This window comes from Thermobia domestica, chromosome 2 (assembly GCF_964235325.1).
Source record: "Thermobia domestica chromosome 2, izTheDome1.hap1.1, whole genome shotgun sequence".
NCBI classification, from domain to species: Eukaryota; Metazoa; Arthropoda; class Insecta; order Zygentoma; family Lepismatidae; genus Thermobia; species Thermobia domestica.
Genome location: NC_137455.1, coordinates 360,634,174 through 360,654,882, shown reverse-complemented (window position 1 = coordinate 360,654,882; position 20,709 = coordinate 360,634,174). Strand labels below are relative to the sequence as shown.

General features: G+C 38.3%; 1 protein-coding gene across 2 annotated transcripts in view; it reads right to left on the bottom strand.

Annotated features, from left to right (window-relative positions):
* Positions 1 to 20,709, bottom strand: part of LOC145678820 (uncharacterized) — a 386,382-nt gene that overhangs the window by 129,974 nt on the left and 235,699 nt on the right. The gene's annotated exons all lie outside the window — the stretch shown is intronic.

The following is a 20,709-nucleotide window of genomic DNA, read 5'->3' as shown; positions in this document are numbered from 1 at the left end:
CTAATGGGCACAACCAATAAATACTGAGCGTTTGGCCATTACAGGGCCACCTTTTTTAAAGTAACGGAACATGGTGATGTTCTGGATTTAGGTAAAAATGACTGAAACTTTGATATGTTATAGATCTTGTGATTCCACGAAAAGGTCTCCATGGGCACACAAACTAATCACTGACCTTTGGCCACAACCAGGCCACTTTCTTGAAAGTAACAGAAGATGGTGATGTTCTGGATTTCGGTAAAAATGACTGAAACTGTGATATGTTGTAGATCTTGTGATTCGGAGAAAAGGACACAACCACTAATCACTGACCGTTTGGCCACTACAGGGCCACTTTTTGGAAAGTAATCCAAAATATTGATTTTCTGGATTTCATTAAAAATGACTGAAACTGTAATATGTTGTAGATATTGTCATTCTGAGAAAATGTCCTAATGGGCACAACCAATAATTACTGACCATTTGGCCACTACCGGGCCACTTTCTTGAAATAACGGAACATAGTGATGTTCTGGATTTCGATAGAAATGACAAACTGTGATATGTTGTAGATCTTGTGATTCCGAGAAAAGGTCTCAATGGTCACACATACTACTCAGTTTCCGTTTGGCCATTACAGGCCACTATCTTGAAAGTAACCGAAAATGTTGATGTCCTGGATTTCGGTAAAAATGACTGAAACTGTGATATGTTGTAGATTGCTGATTCTGAGGGAAGGTCCTAATAGGCACAACCACTAATCGCTGACCATTGGCCAGAAGCAGGCCGCTTTCTTGAAAGAACCGAAAATATTAATGTTCTGGATTTCGGTAAAAATGACTGAAACTGTGATACGTTGTAGATATTGTGATTCTGAGAAAAAGTCTTAATGGGTACAGCCAATAATTTCTGGCCGTTTGGACACTACGAGACCACATTTTTGAAAGTAAGCTAAAATGGTGATGTTCTGGAATTAGGTAAAATGACTAAAACTGTGAGATGTTGTAGATATTGTGATTATGAGAAAATGTCCTAATGGGAACAACCAAAAAATTACTGACCGTTTAGCCACAACCAAGCCAATTGAAAGTAACCAAAGATGGTGACATTTTAGATTTCGGTAAAAATGACTGAAACTGTGATATGTTGTAGATATTGTGATTCTGAGAAAAGGATTTAATAGGCACAACCACTACTCACTGACCGTTTCGCCACTACAGGGCCAATTTTGGAAAGTAATCGAAAATGTTGATTTTCTGGATTTCGGTAAAAATGACTGAAACTGTGATATGTTGTAGATATTGTGATCCTGAGAAAAGGATTTAATAAGCACAACCACTAATCACTGATCGTTTCGATACTACAGGGCCACTTTTTTTTTTAAAGTAACGGAACATGGTGATGTTCTGGATTTCTTAAAAAAAATAACTGAAACTGTGATATGTTGTAGATCTTGAGATTCAGAGAAAAGATCTCAATGGGCACACCCACTAATCACTGACCGTTTGGCCACAACCAGGCCACTTTCTTGAAAGTAAGCGAGGATGGTGATGTTCTGGATTTCGGTAAAATAACTGAAACTGTGATATGTTGTAGATCTTGTAATTCTGAGAAAATGGTACAACACCTAATCAGTAACCGTTTGGCCACTACAGGGCCACTTTTTGGATAGTAATCGAAAATGTTGATGTTCTGGATTTCGGTAAAAATGACTGGAACTGTGATATGTTGTAGATCTTGTGATTCCGAGAAAAGGTCTGAATGGACATACCCACTAATCACTAACAGTTTGGCCATTACAGGGCCACTTTTTTAAAGTAACGGAACATGGTGATGTTCTGGATTTAGGTACAAATGACTGAAAAGTGATATGTTTTAGATCTTGTAAGGTCTCCATGGGCACACAAACTAATCACTGACCTTTGGCCACAACCAGGCCACTTTCTTGAAAGTAATCGAAGATGATGTTCTGGATTTCGAAAAAATAAAACTGTGATATGTTGTAGATCTTGTGATTCTGAGAAGAGGGCACAACCACTAATCACTCAACGTTTGGCCACTACAGGGCCACTTTTTGGAAAGTAATCGAATATGTTGATTTTCTGGATTTCGTGGGGGCGCGGTGGCTCAGTGGTAGAGCGTTCACCTCTGGTGCTTGGGGTCCCGGGTTCGATCCCAGCCCCCGCCAAGTGAACTTTGTGGTGGACAAACACCGTGCTCGTGGGTTTTCTCGGGGTTCTCCCGTTTCCTCCCACTTTCTTCATTCCACCATTTCACTCATCTCTCATTATCACCGTCTCCTTTAGCCTAACCGGCATAACCGTGGGACGTAAAACTCAAAGATTTCATTTCATTTTTTTTTCTGGATTTCGCTAAAAATGACTGAAACCGTGATATGTTGTAGATATTGTGATTCTGAGAAAATGTCCTAATGGGCACAACTAATAATTACTGACCGTTTGGCCACTACCGGGCCACTTTCTTGAAAGTAACGGAACATGGTGATGTTCTGGATTTCGACAGAAGTGACTGAAACTGTGATATGATGTAAATCTTGTGATTCCGAGAAAAGGTCTTAATGGGCACACACACTAATCAATTTCCGTTTGGCCATTACAGGCCACTTTCTTGAAAGTAACCGAAAATGTTGATGTCCTGGATTTCAGTAAAAATGACTGAAACTGTGATATGTTGTAGATATTGTGATTCTGAGAGAAAGTCTTAGTGGGCACAGCCAATAATCACTGGCCGTTTGGACACTACGAGATGACTTTTTTGAAAGTAAGCTAAAATGGTGATGTTCTGCATTTAGGTAAAAATGACTGAAACTGTGATATGTTGTAGATATTGTGATTCTGAGAAAATGTCCTAATTGGTACAACCAATAATTACTGACCGTTTGGCCACAATAAGGCCACTTGAAAGTAACCAAAGATGGTGATATTCTGGATTGCGGTAAAAATTACTGAAACTGTGATATGTTGTAGATATTGTGATTCTGAGAAAAGGATTTAATAGGCACAACCACTATTCACTGACCGTTTCGCCACTACAGGGCCAATTTTGGAAAGTAATCGAAAATGTTGATGTTCTGGATTTCGGTAAAAATGACTGAAATAATGGAGTGTCAGTGGGTCAATTGGATTAAGATTTTTAAGTGGGTTGTGGGTCAACAGGATATGACTCACTGCGACACACAACCCACCGTGACCCACTTTGACCAAACAATCCGTTCTGACCCACGCTGACCCACCGAACTACTGTGACTCACCAACCCATTCTGCTCAGTGCATTGTAGACAGCTTCTTCTGAGCACTGGTGAATTTGTCTACGTTTTACTTTCAAGGTTTTCTTTTTTCTTCTTTTTCACTTGTTTCTATTGAAGAAAGAACTTCAGGCACTCTTGCAGAACTTTAGGAAATTGATCATATTTGCAATTGTAATAATAGCAATAGGACTTACTTCTTGACTTTTCAGACACAGCCTAATAGTTTTTAGAGGAGCTAACTACTTGTTTTATTTTGAATCATCTATAATGTATGAATTATTATATAAAAATTTAATATAACTATGTATGTGTGATCATCAACATCAAAGTCAACTGAAATTACATTTGGCATATACATAGTTAGGCCCTAATCTCAATATCATTTTTTAAAACTCCCTTTTGTTGGGGGGGGGCATTTTCTATATATAGGATTGATTTCTAAAAATAATCGAAAACGATCGATATTAGTTGACTGCCTAATATTGATATTAGGCAGTCCTTGATATGAACCACCGTGACTGCCATGATATAAATTTAACTTCAACTGCTTCTTCAATGTTCTTCTTTTTAGTTTTTACTTTCTATGGCTAGAGTCGAGGGTGAAAAAAGATATGCTGTTCAGAAAATGCTGTTTACAATGCAGTGAGCAGAGTGGGTCATGGTGGGTGATGGGTCGCAGTGGGTCGCGGTGGGTGGTGGGTCACATGCTGTTGATCCACGTCCCACTCAGAAAACTCGACCCACCGACCCACTCACCCACTCCAACTCTGGTTAACGTTTCGGCGTCTGGAGTAAACAAGTTCTGCCAGGGGAACTTTTTTCTTTCAAAATGTATTTTTATATGTTCATATTTATTATTATTATTAATTATTTTCTTGTATTTTTTCCTACATTATCTTAGATTAGTGACCGCGGTTTAGGATAGATTATGTAAAGTCAAATACGGTTATGTATATTTACATTTTCGTTTCTTTCTTTCAAAATGCACTCCTATCTGTTCACGTAGTCCAAACGTAGGCATACACCTCTGTATTGATCAACTATAACATTCTAGTGTATGAGTTTATTTGCTTCGGCTCTTCTGAGCTTAAGATGTAAGTAAAACCATATTAAGAACAAATAATAAAAAAACTAAGTCTACCTGATGGATAAAAATAGGAAATTATATAAAATGCAATGAGCTGATCAGTACGGTACTGTATACGTACTTTTGGGCCACCCTGTATATTATTAATAATTTATTTCTTGCATTTAATAATAACTAGCTGAAAATAACCACTTTTTGCATGGGTCAGATAAAATATCTATGTAAACAAACTGAACAACGAAACGAAAATATATCGGTAATTTTCTACTACTTTTACATATCGCGGGAAACGCCCCTTGAGACCCCCTGGTTCAAAATTTAAAAAGAACGCCTCTGGCTCCCAAGCGATGGGAGCTGTATTTAGAATTCAACGCCTCTGGAAGAATCACGATTCATCTCAGCGACCGTGAAAACTAAGGATTTGATACTAATATAGGTCATTTTGGAGTATTTTTACGTGTTTCTGTACATCTCCCCCTCCCGGTGACCCCGGCCCGCACGCAATGGTAGCTGATTTTGAAAGTCATCGCTAATTGAAGTGTCACCATTGATCTCAGTGACCGTGAAAACTATGAATTCGACACAAATATCGGCAATTTTCTAATATTATTACATGTCTCGGTAAACGTCCCCCTCCCCTGAGACCCCTGGTTCGATTTTTTAAAAATAAAAACCACTTGGTCCTGGTCTGGGGCCTGGACAAAAGTATCCGTTATTAAAATTTAGTAACTTTTTGTCAACTCGTCTGATCCCCAGGCCGCACACAGACAGACACACAAGCAAACTCGAACAAATAGAACAAACAGCGTTCTTTCGCATAGAATGTTGTTGCTTCCACCCAGCCTAAGTGCCGGAGGGCTTCTTTTATACGCAAACACGTCTATTGAATCTGCCTCTTCTATCGAAGTAATGGGTCACGTGTAGTGCTAGTATTAGCTACTTTGTTGTTATTGACCTTGAAGAACTAACAAATGGTTTCACATCAAGTCACAAGTCGCTTTGGTCCGTGAAGTTGATATACAGTAGAAATGACCTATGCATTACTCACCCGGTGTGAAAGAGAAATATTATGTTGGTTTTATCTGAACACCCACAAATCTGTTATAGCAAGAGGCCTTTCCACAACTACTTCCAATCTAGATTAAATTTCACGGCTAACTTTTTGAATCATACACAAAAGTATCATTGATATGTAAGTGTTAATAATATTTATGGAACCAAAGACAGGTTTTAAACTACCAAACTGTGCTGTGCATAAAGTCGGAAATCTTATAGAGTGGTTTCATCCGTGTGTCTGTTGATAGATACCAAAGCAAAGACAGAAAGTGATATAGAGACAGGGGCGGATCCTAGGGGGGCGATCGGAGCAATCGCCCCCCCAGAAGAGGAAACTTTCTTATTTTTTATATATAAATAAAATCCATCCCAGAGTTTGGAACCCTTAAAAGTAGCATTATGACAACCTACCGCCCCCCCCCCAGAAGTCGGTCCTGGATCCGCTCCTGTATAGAGAAATGGTTTTCTGCTATTGATTCTTCACCCAATGAATAGAATGGGTTCCATCTCATCCGTTAACTTTATATTGAACCCAGAAGTGGTTCAAATTAGCAATTTCCGGTTCTAACATTTAACCCATAGATGAAAACGGTAACATGAAAACATGAAAACTTTTTTTTTTTTTTGTAAACGATTGCGCGTGTATAGGCAACATATCATGGCCATTCACAATCTCTACTAAAATGGAAAATGGTTTAAATTTATTATTACTTCCGGTTTCAAAAACAGTTTCAACTTTCATCGTCATAGCATAAAACGGTAACATAGCGAGAACTGATTTTTGAAAACAAGTTATCATCTAGAGTCAACATCATGGGTACACAAAATATTCTACCGAAATTATAAATGGTTGAAATTTACTATTACTTCCGGTTTCAATTTCCAATTTCCGCCTAATAGAAATAGTAAATGCTTCAAGATGTGGTCTTTTGCAATTAATTCAGTATCCAAAGAATATATTTTATTTCCTCCGTTAACCTTCTACTCAAACCGGAATTGCTTCAAATTAGCCATTTCCGATTTCAACGTTTGTCGATATATAAAGAAAATGATAACGGATAGTGGGAAGTGGTTTCTGCAAACGATGTAAAGTCTAAAGACAAATATCTACAATACTAAATTCGGCTGTAGTTAGAATTTATTATAACTTCTGGTTTCAATAACGGTTTCAACGTTTATCGCTATAGAATGAAAACGGGAGCAGATAGCTAGAAACAGTTTTAAGAGCCGGCGGGAGTCAAGTGACCTTGACAAATCGAAGATATTGCAGTGCAAAGTGTTTCCTTATTTTGGCAACAGATGGGGTTGTCGCTGAAATGCCGTCAAAGCAAATGCACCCGTCCTTTTCCTTCGTTTTCCCCTGCATGTGGTCAAAGTTGGACAGCGTAGGAGGGGGATGGTTACGGCTGTAAATGGGACAGAAGAGTGAAATTCTTTTCTTTTGGCTAAAAGAGAAACAGAACTGAAGAAACAAATAAATAAGAGGGACCAACATGATATCAGCCGTCAGCTCCCTGTCAAAGAGCCACTCAAATATCTACAACGGTCACAAACATACCATAGAGAACTAAAGCACTTGTCGCCTTCTCTTTCTCAAAGGATAGTGCGTGTAAATAACAGAATAGTGCGGGAAGAATCTGATATAAAATGAAGAGCCATGCCAATATTTAAAAAAAAAAAAAAACACGGGAGAGTCGATATTCTAATTTATTTAGAGCCTTCGTGGTTTAAAAAAAAACTTGGAATTGAAAGGCAGAAAACCCAGACAAAGATTTGAAATGTATTGACAATGTGAATCATTTTTTTAGTGGAATCCATTTCCTTATTTTCTTTTCAAAATATGACCACCAGATTTACCCTCTCTCTCGCCTTCACATTCGAATGGTCCTGGGTTCGATGCCAGTTGCTGACCATCCTGAGTTTTTCCTATTATAACAGGAAAAAGCCGCAATGTTACATTCAGCCTTGGGGGCCGGCTTAGAAGGACAGGAGGGAGCACATGCCCTGCTTGATGTTGGTTTTTATTGGGGGAAATAGACCACTTCATTAACAATAGAATTAAAAGATGTGTCACTCATGTCCAAAATTATTGTCGCATGTCTATAAATATGTTATTGTAGGAATATAATTTGATAACGAATTCACCCGGTATTTCTTATAATGTTAGTATGCGTACAATCGGCAAAGACATGTATGTGGCAAATTTCATGTCAAAAGAGCAGTAAATAAGAACAATAAAACGAAAACAAAACTTTCGTGTCCATTTAGAACATTTTATTTTACTCATTCTAATCTTCGTATTTATAATTACTGTATTTTCCTATGAAATTTACCACATATATTTCCCGATTGTACACATAGTATCAGTATTAAAAGTCTCCTGCAAAATCATTATTACATGATATTTTTACAAAAAGACAGTTATAGAAATGCGACAATCATTTTGGACATGAGTGTACAAGGATTTAACAGGTGTTTGTTTCAAACATTAAATAAGTGTTCGTATAAATTGAACTTATTTCCTGACGTCATAGAACTAAGAACTGTTGCAGAGCGATGTAAGTCCGGTGACAATACAATATTCCATTCTTACTTTCATACTTTGCAATATATCTATTTATTTTAAAAGCAAATTTTAATATGTTTTTATTTTCAACTTCCTTATCCTAAAATAAATACTAGCCTTTAACCAGCCCTGGTATCCCTGGTTGCATATCACTTTAGGATTTGGAAAAGGTGTCCAACGAATTAAAAAAAAATGATAAGACATCTTTTAAAGACATTCTTTTGTTAATAAATTCCCACTAAAAAGTTAAAAATAATTTTGTTTATGCAAGACTAAATAAAAAGAATGGAGTGCGTCATTTTAAGAATTTATAAAGTAACTGTAAGCCTATATGAGAGCGCATCCCTTTTTTTTAGTCACGCATAAACATTTTTTGTTAAACTTTTAAGTGCGACTTGATTAATGAAAGAATATCTTTAAAATGTTTATTATTATCTTTTTTTATTATTGTTAATGTTTGCGTCCTTGGCATAGGGTGTTTATTTTGGTAAGGTACCGTATGGTACGTTTCTATACTACTAGGGTATATTAAAATTTAGTTTTCTATGCGTTACTACATACATTAAAAAACATTTTTTAAAAAGAATTACTACCGAATATTACTACCGCTCCGCTAATAAGAGGGAGACAGATTGAGGATACCAAACACCCCTACCGTTGATTGAGAAATATTTAGGTGTCGACACTGATGAGCAACATCTACATATGAATTTGAATGTTTTATGGGCTTTAGACAATTGATTCAGACCGGGAAACATGGGGGACAGAATGTTGGAAGCAAGTAGTCCAGTCCCCAGTTTGAATGCCTGGAATGAGTAAGGACTCTTCCTCCCTTGGTAAAACCTGCCGAAATTGGAAGCAATATCAAAGAAGCACTGCTTCGAAAAAAGAGGGAGCAAACATGCATAAATAGTCAGAGTCGGATTTAGGTTTAGTGGGGCCCCAAGCTGTTGAAGGTAATGGGGTCCTTTATGTGTCCAGATGAACATACGCACCCTACGTACAGCAATGAAGAAACTGGAGATAATTTAGGAAGCAGACTGGTAGAAGGAGCCCTATTAATTACACGAACGTAGGCTACACAGCAGGAAGCACTGTTGCTACGTATATATAAATTTTACTTTATTTTTTTAAAATTTTCTTATATTTTAGAAATCCAATTTTTCTTTAGATTTTGGGGCCCCCAAGAGAACGGGGCCCTAAGCTATAGCTCGTTTCGCTTACACGTAACTCCGGCACTGTAAATAGTATACATATACAGGCGCGGATTCAAGGGTGGCTATAGAGGCTATAGCCCCCCCCCCCTTGACACACAGGTATACACTGGATAAAATGGGCTTCAATCCTGTTTACTCTGGATAAAGAGGCAAACTATGGTTTACGTCCTCCCTTGATCATATCCTGGATCCGCCACTATATATATATATATATATATATATATATATATATATATATATATATATATATATATATATGTACATGTATGTATGTATATAAATGTGTGTGTCTAGTATGTTGTACGATGAAAGCTGATGAAAGAGCTTTATACCATATTATTCTTGATTTTTTGACAGGTAAACAAAGAATATTTCGGGAATTAATCTATCCTAAAGATTATAATAATGTATCTTATTTTTTCTCTTGCATGTATATTCTTAGCCTGCAGGAAGTTTTCATTTCTTTCTTGGAATAGATAAACGAAGACTTTGGTTCGGCTTCTCCTTCACAAATTTTTGTCGAAAGGTTGACTTTATCGCTACAAATACAAATTACTTCTTCTCACAGAAACCATCTACAAACACATTTTACTGCTGAAACAGAAACCATCAACCAAAGAGGTCATAAATTTTGCCATTCCTCGTGTTTGAAGTTCCCGTTCTTCACAATGATTTCCTTCCTCCCGCCCCTGTTAAGAAGTTCAAAGTAGATTTTCAAAAGGACTGGTTCCCGCTGAGAAGGAAAGGGGGATGAGGAATGACTATAGTGCCATCTAGCAGTTATACGGCCAAGTACGTGAACACGAAAAAATCTGATTTCTGATTTCTGTAGATTCAATTATGAAGGATATAATTTCTCATCGATTGTGAAATGGATGTCTTTGGAAACAGCGAAAAAATAGTACAGTAGCGCACAAATACAAAGATTGTACTCCATTCTCAAAAAAGTCCGGAGTTTTTAGCTCTTTTCCTTACTGTAGAAAAACAGAAGACTTTTCCGTCTGATTTTGATCATTTTCTTATGGGAATTTGGATTATAATTATCTGTATTTATAAGAAGAAAATATCACGCACAGCGTTCAAATTGCACCTTTAAAATGAGATGCATCATATTTAGTGCGCTACTGAGACATTTTTGCGAAAGAACGAAATGAAACCGTGATTTGCCTAAAAAATGGTTGAGATCCCATGTTAAATTGAACACCAATATTCCGGCCGCTGTGACGCACTCCTTCTCCCTCTCTCAACAAACATATCGTTACTATCCATATAACTCTACTAAAACTGGAAATTATTCAAATTTACTAGTACTTCCTGTTCCAATACTGATTTCCGTAGAGCAAAAATGGTAAAAGATATTAAAAAGTGGCTTTTAGCAATCGATTCATTGTCTCAAGAATAGCCTCCTCCATCTCCGTGGCAGCTTTGATCAAACCAGAATTTATTAAAATTAGCCATATTATGTTCGAACGTTCCTCAGTACAGATAGAACAGATAGAACATTTTTGTCCAAACGATTTACCGTCTCTAGGCAACATACCATAATTATTGTCAACACCCTACCGGAACAGGAAGTGGTTCAAATTAACTATTACTTCCTATCTCAATTCTTTTTTCCATAGATCAAAACAATAGGAGATATCAGGATACGTCTTTTTTTTTTTTTTACGATCAACAGGAAGTGGTTCCAATTAATTATCATTTCCTATTTCAATTGTTGTTTGCAGGAATCAAAACAATAGGAGATATCAAGATACGGCTTTTTTAAATATATCAGAGTCGTAAGGAAATGTTCCTCCAAGAATTCAGCATCCCAAGAATACTTTCCACCAATTCCTATTCAAAAAAGAAGTAGCTGAAGTTAGCCAAGCTCGGTTTCAACGTGTATTGCTACATTTTTAATCTATGACTAAAAGTTTCAACTTGTTGCATATATTAGAGGAGTTACCAGTACCAATACCAAACTAAAAGAAGTGAGTATCGTTTCACAGTATGAAACGAAGATTTCCAAACAATATGAATTCAATAGTGAAACTTGAAGTAGTGTTATCATCTGTCACAAAAGAAAATGTACGTTTTTCGCGGGATAGTATGTTTCTATCACCTCTCGATTTAATTAAATGTTTTAAAGGACCAATCCCTAACCATAAATCGATAAACGTATTACCTCTCGTTTTGCAGCTCAGACAAGATACGATAGAAATATCGTAAACCTTAATAGAAAGACAAAACCGCTACGTTCTTTTACAAGCTTGAAACTTACGAATATTAGCAGTATATATTTACAGAGTAGGGAGTTTCTGCTACGTTATTCCGTAGTTCATTGGATCCGTACAGAACTACCACCCAGATGCTATGTGAGCTTTGTGGTGGACAAATACCGTGTGCGTTGGAGTTTCCGGGGTGGTCCCGCTTCCTCCCACTGTTTTCGTTCCACCAATTCATCCCATCATCATCCATACAGCCTGAGCCGTAGTTACCTAAAGAATGTATGACAAAGTCAAGTACTTGACCTACTAAGTAGAATTTGGTACGCTACCTTTAGACCACGGAGGCCAAAACCGTGAACTGGCGTGCTCATAAAATCAGTGCAATTTGTAGTTATGTTCAATTAGCAAGCCAAATACCAAATGATGTTACATGTTCCTGTATTCTTTATATCATAGTGTGATACTACAAATATAACAAAATATTATGATAAAATAAATCACCAAGACGCCAGGGCGGATTAGGTGTTCCTGGAACGGTGGCTCAGTGATTGAGCGTTCACCACTGGTGGATGGGGTCCCTGGTTCGATCCCAGGTCTCGCCAAATGAAATTTGTGGTGGACAAGCACCGTGTGTGGGGGTTCTCGACGTTTTCCCGTTTACTCCCACTTTATCAATTCCACCATTTCATTTCATTTATTCCACCATCATCACCGTCTCCTTTAGCCTAGCCGGCATAACTGTGGGACGTAAAACTCAAAGATTTCATTTGCATTGTTTTGTTTTCGTATTACTAGTAATAGCAGTAGTGGTATTCGCTGTCGTATTAGTATAGTAATAAGTAGTAGCAGTAGTTGTAATAGTAACAGTAGTAGCAGTGGCGGCAATAGTGGAATTAGCACTAGCATTCGTAATCGCAATAGTAATAATAGTATTAGCAGTAGTAGTTGTAGTATTAGTATCACATACGGTGTAGAAGTTTTACATATCTTCTCTGTTACTTGTAATGCATTAATGAGTGTAGTATAAGACTTTTATGTCCATGAGCTGTATTATTGTATAATAAACATGGCTGGACAGAGCAAGCACAAATAACAAATAGACAGACAGTATAGGGATATAGAAAACAAACCTTGGGTAACTTTTCACACGATTTTCCTATTTGAGAAGGACAAATAGACAGTGCAATATTATGACGACATATTTCTCATTTTCCATTACATATTGAAGGATTGACTTGATTTATCAACTTGGTTGTTCTCAGGCCGGTTACGCCCGGCCCGTTTAGAGCCCGGCTCCTTTGTGCCCGGCCAGTTTAGAGTCCGGCCCATTCTCTGCCCGGCTCGAGATTCGGGCCGGATCGGGTCGAGACGGACACAGAATACAGATCCATCCGGGCCGTCTTCGGACCTGGCTTTGCAGGGCTCTGGTCTACAGACACACGGATAAAACCGTTTTATAAGACTTCCAGCATTTATGCACAGCATAGGTTTGAAGGTCATTTCTATATTAACTTCATGAATTAAAGGGAACTTGTATTCCTCGAAAGGCATTTGTTGGTCCTTCAAGGTCAATCGAACAATGAAAAAACTGATACTAGGAGTATTTTAACACGCCACTCACTACAACGATATAACAGAATGCTGCCTCCGGCTGTTAATAAAAGGCTTAACTAGCTGGAACTCGCTAGTACAGGAGCAACGTTATATGCCAAACAACGTTGTACTGTGTAAGAAATGCTAGGGGTTGTTCTGTCTATGTGCGCCGCCTCCTTGGTGTTCCCTGGTTAAAGCACTCACACAAATAATCTTGTCAGGGCGCTGCAGGCAAGATTTTTAGTTTCGAAACATAATAAACATAATAAAATAAATATTTCTCTCTTGACACTATTAAAAAATAAACAATTAAAACATAGAGATGGGAGTTAAAATTTCTAACCTCTAAAACATAATTGATTGTTTCAAATGTGTTTTTGCAAAGGCAACCAAGGAACACAGACACTTTATACTTTATATCCACAACAAAATCCTTGCAGGGGGCGCGGTGGCTCAGTGGTAGAATATTCACCTCTAGTGCTTGGGGTCCCGGGTTCGATCACAGTCCCCGCCAAGTGAACCTTGTGGTGGACAAACACCGTGCTCGTGGGTTTTCTCGGGGCACTCCCGTTTCCTACCACTTTCTTCATTCCACCATTTCATTCATCTCTCATCATCACCGTCTCCTTTAGCCTAACCGGTATAACCGTGGGACGTAAGACTCAAAGATTTCATTTTCAAAATCCTTGCAAGTTCTTTTTGCAATACCGTTAAAATTATTTTCTTTTATGATGATATTTTCATTTTAATTTGTATGAATGTAGTATTTTCTTTTAGTAACGTTTGATAATATCACTGCCTCTTGCACTCATTGTGCATCATGTAAGTTGTTGAAAATATACACTAAATACCACGATTATATATGTTGGGAATATACATTACAGGAATTAAACTTGAACCCGGGTTTCAACCTGTTTCTTTACGTTTAAGTCAGCCGTGTTACCGACTGAGCTAGGACAGTCCGAACTTATCCTTATATTACCGGTATATTTTACTTTATCACAGCACAGCCCTTTATGACAGTGTTCATAAAAGATTTTAACTAAAAAGAAATCAATCAAAAAAAATCGAGACTCCCCTGAAAACATATAACTCGTCCCGCCATTTATATGCACCCACATACATTTTGGAAAGTCGGCGCCGTTGGTTCTATCTGTTGTGTTTGAAATCAGTGTTTCTTTCAGAAACTATGTTCCGGGGGCGGGGCACACTTCGTATTCTGGGGGCACTATCGATAACTTTCTAGTTTTTATTATATTATAGATGTATTATTTTGGTCTCTTCCAGGGGGCACTCTCAGAGCTCCGGGCGGGCAGTACCCCTAAAAACACTTCTGGAAGAAGCACTGTTTGAAATACACCTAATCTAATATAAATAAAATATAAAGTTTGTTTGTGTGTCTGTCTGTCTATATGCATGTATCTGTGTGCTGCCTGGAGACCACACAAGACGACCGAGAGTTACCAAATTTTGATCTTGGGTACCTTGGCCCAGGTTCCGGATCAAGACGAAGCGTTTTTTTTAAATCGAACCAGGAAGTCTCAGGAGACGTTTACAGGGACATGTAAAAGTAGTAGAAGATAACCGATATTAGTGTCGAATTGAAAGTTTTGGCGGTCGCTGAGATCAATGGTGAAACTCCGATTGCATTAACTTCCAAATTAACCCCACTTAGTTGAGGGTCGGGGTACCGGAGATGATAACTGACATGTAAAAATAATCCAGAATGGCCGATATTAATGTCAAATCCAAAGTTTTCGCACTCGCTGAAATCAACAGTGATACTATAGAGGCGTTGACTTCCAAATACAGCCACCATGCGAATAATGGGTTTTTCTGATAGTTATTAATAAATGCAAGAAATAATTTATTAATTATAAATGGGAACAGATAGGAATGGATTTTGAAAGAAAGAAACGAAATTGTAAACATACATAACCATGTCTGACTTTCTAAATCCTAAACCACGATCAGTAATCTAACAAGAAGAAATTAGACTTTGGTAAATTAATTTAGGGGTCATTTTTCGCGAGGTAGTATTGCACATTTAAAATATGAATATTTAGGGATGCGCACGAGTCGAGACATGTCTCGAATCTGGACTGAAATTCGAGTTGACACACTTTGTAAAATTCGAGACGAGTCAAGACAAATTTATTTCTCGACTCTAATTTTCGAGCCGAGACACGAGTCGAGTCGAGACTTTTCGTAAAAATCTCGACTCGACTCGAATGTGTCGAAAATCTTTCTATAATTTTTAATATTATTTTGAAGAAAGTATTCAGTCAGAAACAGCCTTGAAACCAATTCCAGTATTTATTACTTTAGAAAGGTACCGAACGCATAAACTTAATGGTTAATCTTTCGAAATCAAGATTTAATTTTCGGCTCAATTCCGTTAATTAAAACTAATAATTAATGTCGTGATATTTGATTGTACTTCAAATATAATAATAATAATAATAATAATAATAATAATAATAATAATAATAATAATAATAATAATAATAATAATAATAATAATAATAATAATAATGCTCTGGGGGACATACACGTGAGCATGTATCTAGTATAGCTCGAGCAAGGCACAATGACGGCCGACGCGTATCGCACACTGCTTGCAGACTACGTACACCCCTTGATGACGACCATGTTTCCCAACGGTAGTGGCATTTTTCGACAAAATAATGCACCATGTCACAAGGCTAGGAGTGTGATGAAGTGGTTCAAGAAATGTTCAACAATGTTCTATATCTGTTGACGATGTGCGAGTTACAAGGGGGATGAGGGAAATCCCCATTGGTAATACTATATGCTCCTATAGCCAAAGGAGATTTCCCTCCATGTCAAAGAACTATGTACTGTGTAATTAAAATGTATGAGTTGTTTTATCTGTTGTGTGTATGAAATAAATTATTAAAAAATGCAACAAATAAATTATTAACAATACATGTGATCTGTATTTTGAAAAAACGAAAAGAAACGGTAAACATACGTAACCGTATTTAATTATACATAATGTGACTAAACTAACCGATGGTAACTAATCTAGAATAATGTAGGAAAGATACAAGAAAGCAATTAATAATAATAAATATCAATATATAGAAATATATTTTGAAAGAACAATGTTTCCGAGAAGTAACTTTGTAAATTTAGGATTTAGGATTTAGATTTCTGGGCTTTCGGCATCTGAGACCATTTAACCCATCACGTTCGAGGGATGACATCTCTAGGCGAACACACTTTCCGGGGAAAGGGAAGGAAGAAAGGATTGGGGAAGAAAGGATTGGGGAAGAAAGGATTGGGGAAGAAAGGAAGTGATCTGAAACCTAAGGTATCACCCTGGCATCTTCCTGGTGTGAATGTGGAAAACCAAGGAAAATCTCATTCAAGGTGACTGGCCTGAAAAACTTTTAAATTTTTCAACCGAGTGCCCCCACCAGGAATCGAACACGGGACCGCCTTCATGTAACCATATAAACGTATGTTTGTCTATTCCATTACATTGCGAATAGGCGAAATTGGAACAATGTTGCATCGGAGTCAGTCAATTAGTTCGAATAAAATCTGTTATTCATAGCACAATCCCTTCAAGGACATTTCCAAGATCGAGGCAGTAACCCACATGGTCGAAAGTAGTGTTTCCACGAGATGAGACGAGAGAAGACTTCAAGCTGTCTAGTCTCGTGAGACAAGACACGAGAAATGTCTCGTCTCGTGGCAACACTAGAGCGGATGAGGCCCACAAAAAGGAGCTGTTATACAAAGTGGTTGAAATTACAGCTTTTAACGACTTTTGTTTGGTTATCAGCACAACACACAACACGACTACTATCTTCCAATCAGTGTTTCTTTCAGAAAAAATGGTATATTTAGGATTCCGGGGGTACTGCTGGTATTATTCTATTATAGATGTATTATTTTGGTCTCCCCGTGGGGGGTACTCTTAGAGTTCCAGGGGGCAGCACCCCAAAAACATGTCTGGAAGAAACACTGCTTAAAACAACGACTACTTAGTTTCGACCACGGGCGCACGAAGGGAGGGGGAAGGGGCCCGGCCGCCCTTGCTCACGAAAATATATGTGTAATATAGCAAACTACGTATATTAAATATCAGGCGTAATATAGCAATCAAGGAGATGACCCCCTTAAAAATTCTTCGGGCGCGAATGGTTTCCAGTAATGAATTATTACGACAGGAATATTTGTCAATATCGTCGGTATAGTCGAAAGGCAAGCCTTCCCCACTTATTCTGAAATCCTTTTTTCAAAACCTCTGGCGCCACTTCAAAATATAAGAAGGCCCATGTGACTTTCTGATTTCAAAAATGACTTTGGTTCGAATAACATCATAAAACAATAAAACGAAACTAAATTTTATTGTCAAACCAGCATCCTTTAAAACTCAGTACAGGAAAAGGCCTACACGTTTCTGTCTTTGTTCGGAACGAGAAAACTCATGAACAATGGTTAGTTGCTGATGAAACTGGCATTAAGAGAACTTAGATTTTCTATAAAGGATTTTTATACATAGATATAACCACCAGCCCTCGGAATGAAATATTCTGAAACACTGATCTCAAAGAATGGTTTAACATTTTACTTGCATCTGGAACAGTATCACTAAATATTTAAACTTGAATCGGTTGAAAAATAGAAATGAAAGCTGTTTGTAAGAATCATTTAAAAAATAACTTTAGGTCTTCCTTGTTCTTTTAGGATAGTCCTCATTTGAAATAATAAACGCTGGTATACTTTCGAAGGCAATAATTTATTCCGAGTTAATAAATTTTTAAACAATTTCAAAAAATGTCTTTTCATTTTTGAGATATGAGACGATACGAGGCATTTCATGAGACGTCTCGTCTCGTCTCGAAAACGAGACGGGACAAGTAGTCTGTCTCGTCTCATGTCTCGTATCAAAGGTTTCTGTCTGGTCTCGTGGCAACACTAGTTGAAAGAAAGAAACTAATGAAATCTTTGGGTTTTACGTCCCACGATTATGCCGGTTAGGCTAAAGGAGACGGTGATGATGAGTAATGAATGAAATGGTGAAATGAACAAAGCGGGAGAACCCCGAGAAAACCCACGCACACGGTGTTTGTCCACCACAAAGTTCACTTGTCGGGGACTGGGATCGAACCCGGACCCCAAGCACCAAAGTTGAACGCTCTACCACTGAGCCGCCGCGGCCCCAAGAAAGAAACAAATATGTAAAGATACATATATGAGTACACACACACGGATAAAGTAGTCATACATGTATTTTAATCTTCTGACTACTTAACCCTGACTAATTTAAGATTGCAAGAAAGTAATTATTAAGAAGAAATATAAACATATAGAAACGTACTTTGAAAGGGAAAAAAAGCAAACCGTACCAGCCGTGATATGAATCTGGGTTGCCCACTCAACAAGCAGACATCTTACCGAATTATCTGCGGCAGAACTTGCAATTTGTGGTTTTGAAGCTTTATTTATACTGTGTGTGTTACGTAACGACGCTACGGGATGTCATTGCCAGTGCGACCACCTCATTCAAGACCATTTTTGTAAATTGTTTGAGGAAAAAAGAGTGATTTCGTAAATCAACAAAACGGATCTTGTATATAGAGGGTGTAACTAAAAGGTACGACAAAACTTCATGGGTGGATTCCTTATTGGTAGACAAGCAAAAACGTTCCTATGACCATATGTCGGGAAATGCATCGTTCCAGAATTACGGCCTTTGAGCTGACTACTGGTGTGAAATAGTCACATTCTGGTCGCTCCTTAATGTGTCTCAATTTAAACCTCAATATATCAAATACTGATTAAGATGGGAAGGTAATTTTAGTAGCAACGTGTTCTGCAAAAATTAAGCTTTCCGCTGATATGCATTTTATGAGTATATCCCCAAGGAATGCCATCTCCAAAATGCTGATGCAAAAATCAAACAAAAAAACAAGTAATTACCCTCCCATGTCCACCGTGGTACTCCCACACATACATAAAATATACAGCGTGAATCAAAAGTCCTTGGACACCTGCATAAGTGAAAATCGACGGGAAAAGTAAAAAGTAATGATGGGAACAGAGGTTTGATGAGGGGCCGCAACTTTTGAAGTGTATGTCATCTTGAAATCCGCCATTTTGGATTCACGTCATTTTTTTAAATGGGAAGGGGGTGTATGACCCATCAAATAACACTAGCTTGAGCTCAGGAATTTAGTGGTGTAATTTGTTTTTCCTATCTAGTACAGTTTAGAAGTTATTAATGTTCAAAGGTGGGAAATTACCTTGATACTGAATGCTACAACACATGTTCTACGTGTTGTCCATTTCGTGCAATGCACAACTGTAGTCCCTGCAACCACTCTGACTGGAGTCTCACACGGAGGAGATGTCTCCTGAAGTTTGGTCACAGGCTTGTTGGATGCGTTCCTCCAGGTGTCTCAATTCACGGATTGTCTCAGCATACACTATCTGCTTAAGATGTCCCCATAGATAAAAATCAAGGGGCGTTAAGTCAGGGGATCTGGGCAGCCACTCCACGGGACCACGGCGACCAATTCACTTCCGTGGCAGTTGTTCATCCAACCATTGACGGACACCAAGTCTGTAGCGTGGAGGGGTCCATCGTGCTGAAAATAAGATGGGAAAATGCCGTCAGCGTTCAGTGTGGCAGGGACCACAAAGTCCTCCAACAGCATCAGATACTGTGGTGCAGTTAAGGTGTTGTAACTGAAAAATGGCCCAATGATGCGGGTGTCCCATATGCCACACCAAACCATCACCTTCGCTGGACTATGTTCTCGACTCGGATCAACCCAGATCGGATTTGCGTCACACCAATGTCGACAATTATGTCGATTAACCTCCCCGTTCAAAGTGACATACGCCTCGTCACTGAACAGTATGCCCTTGACAAACGCAGGATCCAGTTCGTGTTGTTCAGTAGCTCACATGCAGAACTCCAACCGGCGATCAGGGTCATCCTCGTTCAGTTTATGTTGCATGTGCAGCATGTAAGGATGCCACTGATTGGTGTGCAATATCCGGATAACGGAGGATTGGCTTATTGGACATGCTAGGGACACATGACGGGTACTTCGTGTAGGACTTTTCACAAACGACGCAACAACCGCCGTTGCAGTTTCGTCATTGGTGGCAGTCTTTGGTCGCCCACTACGTGCCCTATCTTGAACAGAGCCCGTCTCTGGGAATTTAGTGATTACGTGAGCCACCATGCTGTGCGATACCGGTTCTCTGTCTGAGTACCGTCAGTTGTAGTCAGCTGCTATTGTTCGGTAGCTGCGTTCCACTGATATAAGGATCATTTCGATCTTCTCTTCACGTGTCAGACCTATTTTAGATCACCTGGAACAGAGAGAACTGGGTCAGTATCAAGGTAATTTCCCACTTTTGAACATTAATAACTCCTAAACTGTACAAGATAGAAAAAAACAAATTACACCACTAAATTTCTGAGCTCAAGCTAGTGTTATTTGATGTGACATACTTTCCCATTTAAAAAAAGACCTGAACCCAAAATGGCGGATTTCGAGATGGCGGCCATGAATGACAGACTCCAAAAGTTGCAGCCCCTTATCAAACCTCTCTTCCCATCATCATTTTTTACTTTTCCCGTCGATTTTAAAACTTATGCAGGTGTCCAAGACTTTTGACTCACCCTATATATATAGGCGGAAAGCATCGTCCTTTAGAAATACATAGATGTCAAAAATATC